Below are 14,656 nucleotides of genomic sequence, written 5' to 3'. Positions count from 1 at the left end.
GCAAACATGGGCAAGTCCCCCCTGTCCTCACAGATTTTACATACTACTTGACAGAGAGGGGTGATTAGTGTTAAGACAAGAGGCTGTTTTGAGGATACTCTCAGCTCTTTGAAAATGCCCTAATGTAACAACAGTCACACTTTCTTTTTCTTTCTCCCTCCCTCTCTCCCCCTCCCTCCTTTCCTCCCTCCCTCTCTCTCACTCTCCTATAATTTAATTAGTATTGAGACCTTCCAGCATGGACACTCACTCCACTGACAATAAATTTTCCTAGACTTGCCTGGAGCCCTCGTAGTTTATATGTCCTCACTTTCTTCATCCTCTGGAAAAGAGAAGGGATGGTTGCTGCCTTTTATTTGTGGTTGTCTCTATTTTCTTTCTTTACTATAGTCCCTGAGACAATGCGTGTTATAAATGTTTGCTGTGTCATGTATGGAACTCACTCTTTTTGTTTGTTTGTTTGTTTTGGTTTTTGGTTTGGGGGGTTTTGTGGGGCAATGAGGGTTAAGTGACTTGCCAAAGGTCATACAGCTAGTAAGTATCAAGTGTCTGAGGCTAGATTTGAACTCAGGTCCTCTTGAATCCAGGGCCGGTGCTCTATCCACTGCACCACCTAGCCACACCCTGGAACTCACTCTAATGAGCAGATTACAGATTTAGAGTTGAAAGAGCCTCCCAAGCCTTCTAGCCCATCCCCCTAATTTTTCAGATGAACAACTAAGACCCCCTCATCTTGCCGCCTTGCTCCAGATGAGAGGGGCAATAAGCAAGCAAGAGTTGAGGTGGGCACTTCAGACCTTCAACTCCAGAGGTATCCTGTCACTAGGGGTGGGGGTGGGGGAGGGAAATGGCAGATATCCTAGACACTTTGCCAGGTGCAAAAGATATGAAGATGCCCTGGAGGAGAATGTCCTTTCTGGGAGTGGGAAGAGCTTTGGTTGGCATCTGATGGTAAACAGTGTGGAGGAAGCAGCCACAGAGACAAACAAAGGTCTGATTAAACACTAGAGAAGGAAAAGAAGCCTCCCAACTGGGGTGGGGGAAGTCAGGGAAAATGGCATGGCAGAAATGGAACCTGACTTGGGCACTGAAGACAGAGACAGATCTCAATAAGTTGAGATCACAAGGCTAGATGCCTGGAGCTAGGGAAGGAACCTTGTGACTCTAGAGAGAGGTAAGAAAGGGCAGGAAGCAAAGTCAGGCCAGGCTAGAAAGAAAAACATATTAAGAAAAGTAGGGGGTGGGGGCAGCTAGGGGGTGTAGTGGATAAAGCACTGGCCCTGGATTCAGGAGGACCTGAGTTCAAATCCAGCCTTAGACACTTGACACTTACTAGCTGTGTGACCCTGGGCAAGTCACTTAAACCTCATTGCCCTGCTCCCCCTCAAAAAAAATATAGGGATGAGTGCCAGGAAGGGGGACTTGCACCCTGAAATGGAGGGCTCCAAATGCTAGACTAGAGGAAAGGGAGGATCATTGAAAACTTTGTAAGCAGCAGAGCAGCAAGAGCCATAGCTTAAGAAGATAGTTTCGGCATCTTCGTGAAGGAGGGATAGGCAAGGTCTGAAACAGGATTCTGGGAGAACAATTAGGAAGCTTCTGCAATTGTCCAGTGGAGACTCGGGGCTCATGAGGGTGGAGACCATGTGGGTGGCCAGAAGGATATGGATGCAGTGACACTGCGGCGGCAATCGGGACAATGGGTCTGACTGCACAGGGGGTTGAAGGAAAGGGTGGGGTCAAAGATGGCCTTGGGCTTTCAAGCCTGGATGAACTGGTCAAGTCCTGGTCCCCACTGAACCTTAGACAGAGAGGAAGCCCTAAAGCCAAAGTCCGGACCTGAAGACCTCCAGACCAAATACGCGTCTTGTCTCTGACTTCAGAGGAGCCTTCCTTGGTTCTGTCACAGGGATGGAGGAAGGGGGGAGCTGGCACAAAGGAGCAGAGGCAAACCTGGAAGGATCCCTTCTACAACGGCCAGGAGGGCAGTGGCCTCAGTTGAGAAAGGGCCTTGGTTTTCAACCCAACCAAAGTGGAGAACTAAGGCCCCCATACATGTGGCTCTGATGGAAGGATTCCCAATGAAAGGCTGCTTAAAAGTGCAGTGCTCCCCTTCTCATCTACCTACTCATACAATACTCCATCCAAGGGTGATTTCAGCCAATCCATGCCTGCCCACTAGGGGCAGCCCTCATCCAGGGGCCCCACCCAACATGGCCACACAAAGAACCCAAGGAGAACACAGGCCATCCATCGGCCATCTTCTTCCCTTTTTCTCACACCTCTCCCTTTGGCTATATCCCTCACCCTCCTTCTCCCTTTAATGCATTGTTTGTAAAGTCCTCAAGCCTGTGTAGTGTCCTAACACTTATGACAATGTTACCAAATGGATATTGTCATTAAAAAGATGGGGAGAAGCCAAAATTTATGAGAAGAATGGTATAGCCCAGCCCCCTCTCCTCCTTATCCTGACTAAGTTCAGGATCACTTCAACCTTCATCTGTCCAAGATTGAAATACTCAAGGGTGAATGATCGAGATTATCCATCCAACTGAATGTCATGCTCTGGACAATCTATAACCAAGGGAAATTGAGAGGTACGTATTCCTTTCTTCCGAGTCTGGGTCATTCAGAATACCAAACATTTCACTCATGCCTGGAACAAGAAGGTGGTATCTACACACCTATGTGTATATTATATGCATGTACATATGTGTGCATATATACACGTGTAAACACATTTTGTTAGTGTATGGCTGCATAAATACACATAAATAGCTAAAAATCTCTATGTACACAAGCAGAGAGACATCCTTTGGCATTGTATTCTGGGGCAGCTTTTCTGAGAAATTCTATGGCAAGACTCATGACTAATTTAGTCTACCATGATACCTCACTTATGATCCAGATGGCACCAGCCAGTTTGGTCACCATCTGTATAATGACCAAAGGATTGTGAATTACCTTTAGTTTTATCCAAAAATAAAATCAGCTTTCAAAGGACAATCACTAACTGCTATGAAGATCATTTGGAAAAATGTGTCCTAGATTGCTTAAGAAAATTCCATAGGAAAATGAGTCCAAAAGTATTTTGAACAATGATCATTCAAATTTCTGGTAAATGGCTAGTCTCCCAAGATGATGACCTTTTAAAATAAACTCTTTTAAAAAAAATTAATAAAGTTTTATTTAAAGTTTTAAGTTCGGGGCAGCTCGGTGGCACAGTGGATAAAGCACTGGCCCTGGATTCAGGAGTTCAAATCCAGCCTCAGACACTTGACACTTACTAGCTGTGTGATTCTGGGCAAGTCACTTAACACCCATTGCCCAACAACAAAACAAACAAACAAACAAAAAAACAAACCTAAAGTTTTGAGTTCCAAATGCTATTCCTCCTTCCCTCCCTCCTTCCCTCTTTCCCTTTCCTCCTCCCTGAGGTGGTAAGCAATCAGATATAGGTTATACATACATGTGTAATTATGTAAAACATTTCCATATTAGTCATTTCGTATGAGAAAACTTTAATAAACATTTTTATTTAAAATTTTGAGTTCTAAATTCTATCCCTCCCTTCTTTTCTCCCCTCCCTGAGGTAGTTAGCAGATATAGGTTATACACACGCAATTATATAAAGCATTACCATATTAGTCATTTCGTATAAAATGACTTGAATAAAAGAAAAAAATTAAAGGAAGAAAGTGAAAAATAGCATGTTTCAGTCTTTGTTCAATAAATATCAGTTCTTTCTTTGGAGGTGTATAGTATGTTTCATTATTAATCCTTTGGGGTTGTCTTAGATAATTGTATTGCTGAAAAACGTCATTCACAGCTCTTCATTAAATGATATTGCTGTTACTGTGTATAATGTCTTCCTGGTTCTGTTCACTTCAGTGAACAGTTCATGTCTTTCCAGGTTTTTCTGAAATCATCCTGCAAGATGATGACTTTTGAAAGAGATAAAATGTGTCTGCACAGATGCAATCTGGTATATCCATTTTTAAAAAAAAAAATCACCCCATGGACATACCTCCTCTTTCACTGCCCTCAGTGGGATTGTATTAAAGTAAAATTCTTTATACTTGCATGTGCAAAAAGCAATATAAATGACTAAGAAAATTAGGGTCAATAACCTAGTGAGAGAGATGGGGGAGGACCAGCCTTAAGGCCACCCAACTAACCCCAAAATGATGAAGGAAATGGAGGCTTCCAGTGGGCTGAGCAGATCCCCAGTGGGGGATCCTCATGAATGGGGCAAGATGAAAAAGCACAGGTAGGTTGGTATCTACATGTGTGGATGGAGTAACTCTATCAATGACATGATGTAGACATTGAAGTCCCTGAGTGACTTGAAAGCCACACCCAAGATGTGTTCCTCTTTCTCCTCCTCCAAACTTTGCAGTGTTGGAGAAATCCCCAAAGCCTTGGAATTCTCTGGACTCCTCCCTTACTTCTCCCTTGTCTCTTAGCTACATCTTATTGCTTCTCAGCTGTCCCAGCTTAGATCTTTTCAGGGGAAACCAGCAACCAAGTCCCCACCCCCACCCAAGATGGTCCAAGCCCTGGGCAAGATATAAGAGATTCACTCTTCTATAATCAAAGTCAACAACCAAGGTCAGCTTTGCTTCTCCCTCCTGACACTAAAAACTCCTGGGATGTGCTGCCAAAAACCCTCCTCGGGGTTTCCCAGGAAAGAAGCCTTGGTGACGTGTACTCTACGGAGATTTAAGACAAATTAGCTTCAACCTCGGTAGCTTCTTAGCTTACTTTTGTATGGGGGTGAGACTGGGGACACTCCAACAACCAAAGACTTAAAGTGACCATCACTCAAAGGGCAAAGGTGAGGTATGGGTGGGTGGAGTAGATTGTAACTGATGACATCACCATGGACAAGGGTGAAAGGAAAGAGGGTATCCACTGGTGTTTGGGAGAGGATACCTGATGGGACCGTCTCCCGTCATCCTACTTATGTCAAGAGAAAGGCAGATGCCTCCCATGACAAAGTGAGGACCTGCAGGGGAGTCCCACAGGTGAGCTTACCGGTTTCCATCTCACCTGAAAAGCTGCATCTGTGAGATCCCAAGTGTGTTGGAGAATTGAGCAGTTACTTAATAGGGCTTCATGAGACCACCTCTGTAAAGCACCCAGCAAGCCAAGCATGAGTGGCAGCTGTCATTGGTAGGAGTATTAGTTGAAAGAGGTGCCTGCAGTTACAGACACTCTCACCTGCCCCCAGAGCACCATCACTGTCCTGCCTCAGCCTCCCCTTCTCCTCATAGATTCGCATAATCTTCTCATCACAGCAGTTGGTTCAGAGAAGTTAGTGCCAAGAGCACGGGCATTGTCTTGACCCAAGGCTAGCACCAAAATGAAAGCATCCTCCCTGGGAGAGGAAAGAAGCCTGGGAACACGGAGGTGCCAGTGAGTGGCCAGGAGAGTCAGAGTGAGTGTGATCAGGAAGGAATGTGCCCGGGGATGAGGGAGCAGGAAGCCATCCAGCTGGGGAGGGATGGCCAGAGAATGAAGGGATAACTGGGGAGAAGGAGGACACTCAGGGGCAAAGCCTTTGCCGATTGTCAGCTGTGTGACCTGGGCACCCCTCTCTGGGCCTCAGTCCAGGGGGGAACCCTGACAATGAAAAGGTTGGACTGCATGGCCTTCAAGAAGTTCTCTCTCCCTCTAAGTCAATGTTCTCATGACTCTGGAGCAACAGTAATGGGGACTCGCTAAAGAACAACTTTGGCTGATTTCAAATTTTGCCTCTGGCCGATGCTCCCTCAGAGCTTTCAACATGTCTCTGCTAACTTGTTGTCCCTGCCCCACCCCGGCCCTTCTCCTGAGACTGCTGATTCATCAAGGTTCATCTCTCCCCTGAAGCCTCAAGGGCTGGGTTTTGGGGTTTTTTTAATCTGAAATGAAAAATTTGACATCGTTCAAAAAGAGGCTGCTTCGTGCCACAGCCGCCCGAGTCCCAGCAGTGCCGAGTACCCAAGTGTCTTAACTGCCTCCTGGCCCCTGGAGTTTTCTCAACAATTACCGGCTCCACCTTTCCCGGCCTCCATGACAGCACCCAAATCCCCCAGGAAAATACACCTGAGGGAAATCAGTCACCGTGTTTATGATGGATTGTAAAACTGGAATGGAAACGACATGACTTTTAAAAATACATTTCTGCCCCAGCTTGCTGCAAGTCGGTGCCAAGACTCCCTGCAGGAGAGGCTGCCAAATTATAATGAAGGTCTGTTTGAGGTTTGGTGCCTGGTAAAAGGAGGCTGCGAGGATCCCTGATGCATGTCTATTATTGGTCCAGGACGGTCATTTCCCCTCAACAGCTCAGCCTCTAGCACTGTGCTGGAGTCCTTTAGACTGAATGAATTTGCATCAAACTCAGTAAATACTTTGGACTCCCAAGGTAAAACCCATCTGACCAGAGGGCAGCCCCTTCCTCCCAAATCATTCGCTGATGCTGTTCTGAATAACTGTTTCACATGCTGAGTGGGGCCGCCTCTGATGCTAATTTCTTGTCCCACATTGGATTTGTGTTTCCTTCAAAAGTCACAGTTTAATAAAGCAAGAGCCTCTGGGTCCCTTTGGCTCTAAGCAGGCAATTCAGTTTGTAACTGAGACAAAAGTGTGGGGGGGGGGGGCGGGGGAGGACTAGATAATTAAATATTTGCTTGGGCAGCTTCACTCTCCTGGGGGTAAAAATGTTCAAAATCTCACTTATGTAGAAGAGAGTCTTAAAGTTTACAAGTTACCTCCAACAACCTTGTTAGGTAAGTAGCTACAAAGTAACTAGTTAAAACAATCGCCATTTTGCAAATGAGGAAACTGAGGCATGGGGTTGTGAAGTGATATGCCCAGTGTCATGCTAGTAAAAATCAGGATTTGAATTCAGGCTCTCCTGATGCCAAGCCCAGCACTCTATCCACTGCACCATACTGTTAGGCATGATTGACGTATCATATACTCCGTAATAATAACCACTTGATATTTCCATAGCACACTGCAAGGTTTACCAAGTGCTTACCAGCATTGGGAAAGTCAATGGTGCAAAGATGACCTGGAACCTCCCGGCTTTGGGCCTGCTGTCCGATGAGACAGGCCACGGCCAGTCTCCTTTTTGGCCTCCAGTGCTTAGCACACAGTAGGTGCTTTAAAAGTGTTGATTGATCCAGCGTAGCTCCCTGAGGGGAGGAGCCTTGTTTCTCCTGGTGCTGCCCAGACCAGCAGGGGGTTAAACATGACTCATCCTAAGGTGGCAAAGCCTTGAAGGAAAGGAATGCCTAAGGAAATGACCTTTGGGTGTGATGTCATACTGTCCTTATCTAAAAACTATCCTCTCTGCCCTGAGTGAAACCTGGAAGTCACCATTCTGTGTTGCGTGTACACACCCATGCACAGCCTCAGAGGGACCATGGGCCTCCATCAGCAGTGCTGGCCTGCCCCTTGACCTGCCCTATGGCACATTCACTCCTCACCCACAGGCCAGATGTTGGGAATAAACCATGCTCACAAAGAGCACCTAGCATGCCCTAGAGAAGCGAGCCGGTGGATACACCAGGGGAGCTCTGCCCCTCGCGTCTGTCTATGTGGTCTAGATGCTGTACGGAGAAAGAGGGTGGCCCTAACCTCCTGGGACTTACAGGCAAAAGTGACCTCTAGGGTGGAAGCCAGCTCCGCCCGCTCCTAGGCTCTGGACTCTGTCATTTCCTGTACTCCAAAGAAACAAACCTTCTGCTCACCTGTCAATCATGCTTCAGGTGGCAAAGCTGTGATTACATCAGACGTGAAATTCCCTGGGGAAGAGAGAGAAGGAAGGAAGGGAAAGAGGGAGGAGGGGGGAGGGAAGGAAGGAAGAAGGGAGGGAGGGAAGGAGGGAAAGAAGGAAGAAGGGAAAGAGGGAAAGAGGGAAAGAAGAAAGGAAGAAAAGAAAGAAGGGAGGAGTGGGAAAGGGAGGAAGGAAGGAAAGAAGGAAAGAAGGAAGGAAGGGAGGGAGGGAGGAAGGGAAGGAGGGAGGAAGGGAAGGAAAATTTATTAAGTGCCTACTATATGCCAGATACTATACTAACATGACAATAGTAACTCATTTGATCCATTTTGCCCTTGAGAAGGCAGGCAGATATGTTAAATGTCTTGCCCAGGGTCACACAGCTAGTATGTCTGAGGTCACATTTGAACCCAGGTCTTCCTAATTCTTGGCCCAGGGCTCCGTGTATGATGGCACCCCTAGCTGCCTCTAAGCATTTAACCAAGTAGGTCTCTACTAAGGGCACAGGAAGTTAGAAGAAGTCCAGACGGATGGAGAGTCAGAAGGCCGGCCTAGGGCCTGGTCTTTCTATGTTTGATAGGCCTCCAGAGGGAGAAGGAATTGGCCCCACATTGAGAACGTAGACCGACTGGCCTTGGAAAACTATAGAGGGTTTTTAATGACTCCAAGTTTCTTCTGCTCAGACGTGGAAAAACTGTTTCTTTAGAATGTACAACTCGACGAGAGGATGGGCTGGTCCTCTGAAAAGATGCCCCAAGTGATAGCAAGGGACCATTACACAGCTTGTGCACCACTGTGGGCCGAGGCGGACAACATGGGCCTGAGGCAGAAGCTGTGTGTGTTGGCCAGCTTCCACCCAGAAGGGAGTTCCCACCTAGCAGAGTCCTCACTGAAATATGGAGAAGGAAGCTTCCTGGGACAACGGTGGCCTTGCCAAGTCTCCAGGAAAGGGTCAGAAGTTTGCCAAATACTACGGCCAGCCTTCCCTGTCATTGCAAGAGGGGACTTGGGGAAGGGCCAATGCCCAGCCCCCAAGAACTGCCCCGAGATACGGAGAGCGGCCGGCCTGCCAAACAGGGCTAACAAAGGTCCTTGGGAGAACCCAAGGGAATCATGTGAGGACAGTTTTGCCAACATTGTTATTGTGGATGATAACAATTGGGGGGAAGGGGAACGAGTGGCCTCTCCACCAGCTAAGATCACGTCCGGGGCTCAGAACAAAGGACCGTGCTTAATTCTGGAAAAAAAAGGGGTTTAATAAAGGGCAGGTGAGGCTGCAGGGACAGACAGTGGCCCAGCGGGAGAGGGGCGGAAGGTCTCCTCTGGGGTGCATGCAAAAGAGGATCAGCGAGCCCTGGGTAGCTCTTGGACACCCCCACCAGGGAGCTAAGCCCCATCATACTCTGTGCTCACCACATTTGCTGCATGGGGTGTGCACCATGGGTCTGGGGGCCAGAAGGCCGGACCCTGCCAGGGTCTCACCGCCTGGGTACTTGTTTAAGCAGGAAGGACAACTCTGGGGTCGCTGACCCCAAGGTGCCCATCCCCGAGCCTTGTCACTGCTGTTGTGGAGGGTGCGGGCAGGCTGAGGAGAGACAAGATGGGGAATTCTGATCTGGGGTCTGCCGAGACTTGGGGCCCTTTGGGTTGTCTTTGGGAAGAAGGTTCAGACCGAACACAGATGAGTCTCTGGGATTTGGAGAAAGCCTGGCTGCTCTGGAAGCCTCCCTAGAACAGAGATGTATCCGTATAGGATCCCAGAGAGTGCTAAGCGCCGGGGAACAGCCCGGGGGAGTGGGGGGAGAGAGGGAGGGGGGAGGGGGGAAGGGAGGGAGGGGGTGTGTGTACCCCCGCCCCCTCAGCAGCCCGTGGGCTGTAGGGAAGCTTGGCACCTCTTCTTTATACAGACATTCAGTTCACTCTTCCGGGACTCCAGAAGGCTTTTCGGAGCAGATGATGCACAGTCTCCCACCTCTCCTGGGCCTGAGTGGATGCTCTATGTGGCTGCTCGGCTCCTGAGTGAGAGGGTTGGGCTGCGCTATCGAAGCGACTCAAAATCATGATTTTTCCAACGCTGTGCTTGAGCTTTTCAAGAACAAATGTTTGCATGTAATGAGCCAGGATCTCTGGGATTCTTCCCAAGTGGCTCGTCTGCTACTTGGTCCTTGCCCAATCGGACTGCTAATTTTGCTCTGTCACAGATGTCCCAGAACCGGCCTGGTCTGCTCCACAAGCTGCGACATTTAAAGAACTGTGGCTGGACGCGGTGGGTTGTGGATTCGAGACACGCCAGTGCCCAAGGGGAAAAAGCCAGAGCTATATATACCCACCATCAGAATGCTTATCTGGAGAAAACTGCTGGCAAAACATCTTTTTCATCAGCTGCATTCTTGGGAATAACATGACAGGAGAACCACTGGGAGCTCAGATTCATTGGGCCTTTGCACAAACTGAGGTTTCGAAAAGGTCACGAGTACTCCCCTCCCCAGTGCCTTCCCTGACGTGAGCTCCCATTACTCTGTGCTTACCTGGCGTGGACGCGAGTGTGTGCAGGTGCTCTCCCATTAGCTCCTTCGGGTTAGGGGCTGTTTCTGTCCCCAGGGCTTGGCTCTATGCCAAGCATGCTGCTTGTCGATGGACTGGCTGACACATCTTGGACTTCTCTGCACGGCCTCAGGGGCTCCAGGAGAGCAGGGACTCTGGAAAAGAGGAGAGGGGTCTAGCCTTTGCCTCAGCCGCCCAGCCCTCCCATTTCCACTTCCTGTGGACTCTGGGCCCTGGTGAACACCCTGCCATGACGGAAGCATCCGGTGGGGGTGCCGGTGGGGGTGTTTCCTCATTAGCAGCACCTCTCCTAGGCTGGCGACATCAGGGGCTGCCGGGCCCTGGCTCCTGCCTGAATGGAGGGAGAGAGAGAGAGAGAGAGAGAGAGAGAGAGAGAGAGAGAGAGAGAGAGAGAGAGAGAGAGAGAGAGAGAGAGAGCGCGCACGTGCGTGCATGCGAGAGAGCGCACACACGAATATTGTGCATGGTGGGGAGGGGTTGCTGCTGCCTCTGTTTCCTCCTTTGTTCCTCAGACATCATCTAGGAATGTTCTGTTGACTCAGCCAGCCTCCCTGAGAGCTGGGAAAGCCCATCTTTGCAGGCAGCTAACAGATAAAGAGCTTAATATAGGGTGCCCTTACAGCTTATCCCCTTAGCAGCCAGCTCTAGAGAGGGGCGGGCTGGGGCTCCGGAGCAGGCCTTTTCTCTCTGAGGGAGGCCGACTTCAGGACTCACATTGGGATGGAGGAGGGGGAGGACACAGAAAGCTCTGGGAGTTTGGCAGAGGTCTATGATTTAGGTCTTGCTCTAATGTGTGTCTTGTCAGAGCACTCCAGCAATGATGCTCACGAGTATTCGAATTTGCTCAATAATTAAACATTAAAGTGTTCAGGGATGGCTCCTTGGGAGCTCAGACTGGGCAGTGGCTTAACATCGGAAGATCTGAGTTCTGCACTGTGTGTGCCCCAATCAGCTGCAGCATCTGGATGCAGTCCCGCCTTCCTCCTCTTTAAAGGAGGTTGGACTAGACAGTCACCCCTAAGTGCTGGGATTTGGGGGAGCTGGGTCCAGTTCCCCTGTACGCAGAGGCTCTTGGCCATGTGAAGGTTGTATCCTTGATTGTGGATTAACAGATGCACATGCCTGGGCAGGCAAAGAGGGACTCAGTTCTCCCCTGGGTCAGTCTCCTTCATCCTTGGCTAATCCTGAGACTTTATCATATACTAATTTCAGATGGCCCTGAAAGGAGGCCCCACAGTAGTCAGGGCTGATCTGCTTGTTTCACCAAGGTAGAGCTGACACTTCCCCCTTTCAGAAAAGAGAAACCTGAGGCCCAGAGAGGATGAGGGACTTGCCCAAGGTCACACAGCTTCTTTGACTCCCAGCCCAGAGATCCTTCCATTGCACCATGCCCTGTTCACGTTTATACATGTACCTGAGGTCGGCTGCCTGGGGAGACCCCATGAGCTCAGCTACTAGATACAACTTCCCCAAGTGGAGAGGCTGGGAACCTCGAGGGTGCAGGGGAGTATGCTTGGATGTCCTGTAGCCACTGGGATCAGCTCTTGGATGGGCTCAGGAACACTCCCAATGTCCCGACCACTTCCACCTCTTCCTCAGGACCTCCTCTTGGGACCCCACTCACCCAACTGGAAGGGGAGAGGCTGGTGGCCACTGTGTCCAGAAAAGGGCTGGGCGCTAGTAGGGGGGAGGGTTGGCCACCTACTAAAGGAGGAGCACAGAGGATGGAGAGAGGGGGGCTTAAGCTGGGAGCAGTAGAGAGACCCAAGAGCTCCCCATCCCTACAAATGGAGGCCAAGAGAATCCCGAAGTGCGGTGTTGAAGGGACATCAGCCACACCTGAGCAAGAATCCCTTTCCCCACACCCCCAACACACTTTGACATGAAGGAAGGCAGAGCCCACTCACTCCCAAGGAGGCCTACCCCCTTTCCTATAACTCTGACTATCAGGAATTTGTCCTTTTCCAAGCCACAATCTATCTCACTACAACTGCCCCCTCCCCACCCTTTACTCTAGTCCTGCACTCTGGGGCCGAGCCACTCCCTTCACTCCAGTTTCTTCAGTTTGTAACAGGAGGGTTCTGGGCAGCAAGACAGCCAGTGTCCCTCCCAGCGCCGACACTTGGGGTTCTCTACGAAGTAAATTTCATTTTGCACCTAGATTGAGCCTCCCATGACGCCAGACATCCTGTCAGGCCAAGCCACTGCGGGCACTGGTTTCTCTCTGTCCTGTGTTAAACAAAATTGTTCAATTGTCTGGACAGCTGACTCTTCCTGGTTGAACTCTCTTAGCAGTTCCACGGTTTCTGGGGTGGCTCAGTGTTCCCCAAGGAGCCTGGCATCAGGCGTTTGATGAGATTGTTCCCCAAATTTCCACCAAACACAGACAGGCCCTTCTCCCTGCCCCCTGAAAAAGGGCTGCTTGGGAGCAATGTGTTCTCAGGCCAGGCAGGTCACCTGCTTCACCTCTCCTTTCCAACACATTGATAGCCACTCTTATAAAATCAGTAAATGAAGAAGGCGGCCCTTTGCCCGTCTGACCTCTGCTGCCAGGCCCCTCTCTGCCAAGCCTGGCTCTCAGCCAGTCTATATTCAGCTCTACAAGGGAGACCCAGGGAGAGCCTGTCATGCTTCTCACCTAGGGCCAAGGGATAGTCTCCATTCTCCAACAGCAACATAAATGGCAACAGATTCAGACGATGCCCAAAGCCTGGCACAGAAGAAGTGCCAGCTGGTCCTCAATTTTAGAGGGAGCCGCAAGTCCCTTTAATGGGGAGCAGATGGCAGTGAATGAACCACTGCATGACCTGCACAGGGTTCAAGATTCCCCCCAGTTTCATTCCCAGGAGTCCCAGTCTCGCCACTGAAGAGGATGAAGACTGAAGCTCTGGACACAGGCAGTCAGGAGTCTGTGCCTTCTATTGACCAGGATTTGTCTTAGACCCCCCAGAATCGACGGGCTCCCTGAGGGCACTCCCAGTGTCTAAGAGTGTCCAGAGCTTCACACTGGCTTAGTCAATAGGTACTGAGTGTGGAAGAGTGTGGGCCATGTGGCCACAGAGCTGCGGTCAGCTATATCACTTCCTGTAGAGTGCAAGGCCCTTGAGGGCAGGCTGCCCTTTGGAAGTCAAGTTCTTAGGAGATGCTTGTTGGACTGCACTGGAATGAACTGCTTCCTTCAGGGACACAAAAGATTGGGCTACTTTTGGGGGCAACATTTCCACACTTCCAAAAGTCCAGTCCAGATACTTGGGAACCTGCCTGATCCCATTCTTCAATGTTCTAAAGTATTTATGATCTCAACCCTGAAAGGGTGCAGAGAGTGACCCTCCCTGCCCCACAGCTAGTGGGACTCAGGCCCAGATCCTCCCCAAAACACTCCACTCAGTACTGAGGGAGGGCTGGTTACGTGCAGTTCTCCTCACATCGTATGGGTATAAATAAGGCAGGTGGACTATGGGGCAGTTATCCCATTCTCTTGCCACGTGACCAGCCCACCATCTTTTCATATGTTCTTCAAATATTTTTATATGCCACTTCTCTTAAGCAATTCTTTTTTTTTATTTTATTTTATTTTTTTATTTTTAGGGCAATGAGGGTTAAGTGACTTGCCCAGGGTCACACAGCTAGTAAGTGTTAAGTGTCTGAGGCCGGATTTGAACTCAGGTCCTCCTGACTCCAGGGCCGGTGCTTTATCCACTGCGCCACCTAGCTGCCCCCTCTTAAGCAATTCTTAGTTGGTGATATGTCACTGACTACTGATGCCCACCATTTCTTAAATGCTCTTTGGGTGAGCCTCAATTTTAAGTCTTTGAAGATTGGAATACTCTATGAATCACAACAATTCAAAAATAATTCATCTAGTATGGTGCTGGGCTTTGGGAAATACCAAGGTTCATACCTTAAAAAAAAGGTACCTGACATCAAGGAACTGAGAGTCTACTATGGGTATCACCAAGATGACTGGAAGGATGTTCATTGTCTGTGTTTGAGGAAGGAACTCAGGCTCGTCAAAAGTACTGTCCGATCTCCTAAAGACAATCTGAACCATCTCCTCCTCCTCTCACGTCCTGGAGCGAGGTCATTTCCCACCAACACTGTGTCTTTAAGACATATGGACTGATGGGCTGGATGGGGGGATAGGTCTCCCGTTCAACTCTGTATGACGTGGGGAAAAGAGGTCGTCTTCCACCACTTGCTTTTCTTCCTGCACGCGGATAGCCAGAGGTCACTCATCTGAGGACGGTGCTTCTCATTCAGGAGGACCTGGCACATACTCAGCACATTGCCATCCACTATCGGGAACATCCGAGGATCTCGCCC

General features: G+C 49.4%; 1 long non-coding RNA gene across 1 annotated transcript in view; it reads right to left on the bottom strand.

Moving 5' to 3' along the window:
- LOC122729645 overlaps positions 1-14,656 on the bottom strand; it is a 33,695-nt gene that overhangs the window by 4,732 nt on the left and 14,307 nt on the right. The window contains exons 3-4 of the long non-coding RNA XR_006353346.1: positions 10,297-10,467; positions 7,644-7,796 (exon numbers count right to left, since the gene is read on the bottom strand). This is a non-coding gene — a long non-coding RNA (uncharacterized LOC122729645). The remainder of the gene's footprint in view (positions 1-7,643; positions 7,797-10,296; positions 10,468-14,656) is intronic.

Source organism: Dromiciops gliroides, chromosome 5 (genome assembly GCF_019393635.1).
Source record: "Dromiciops gliroides isolate mDroGli1 chromosome 5, mDroGli1.pri, whole genome shotgun sequence".
NCBI classification, from domain to species: Eukaryota; Metazoa; Chordata; class Mammalia; order Microbiotheria; family Microbiotheriidae; genus Dromiciops; species Dromiciops gliroides.
This window is presented reverse-complemented; position numbering and strand designations above follow the sequence as displayed.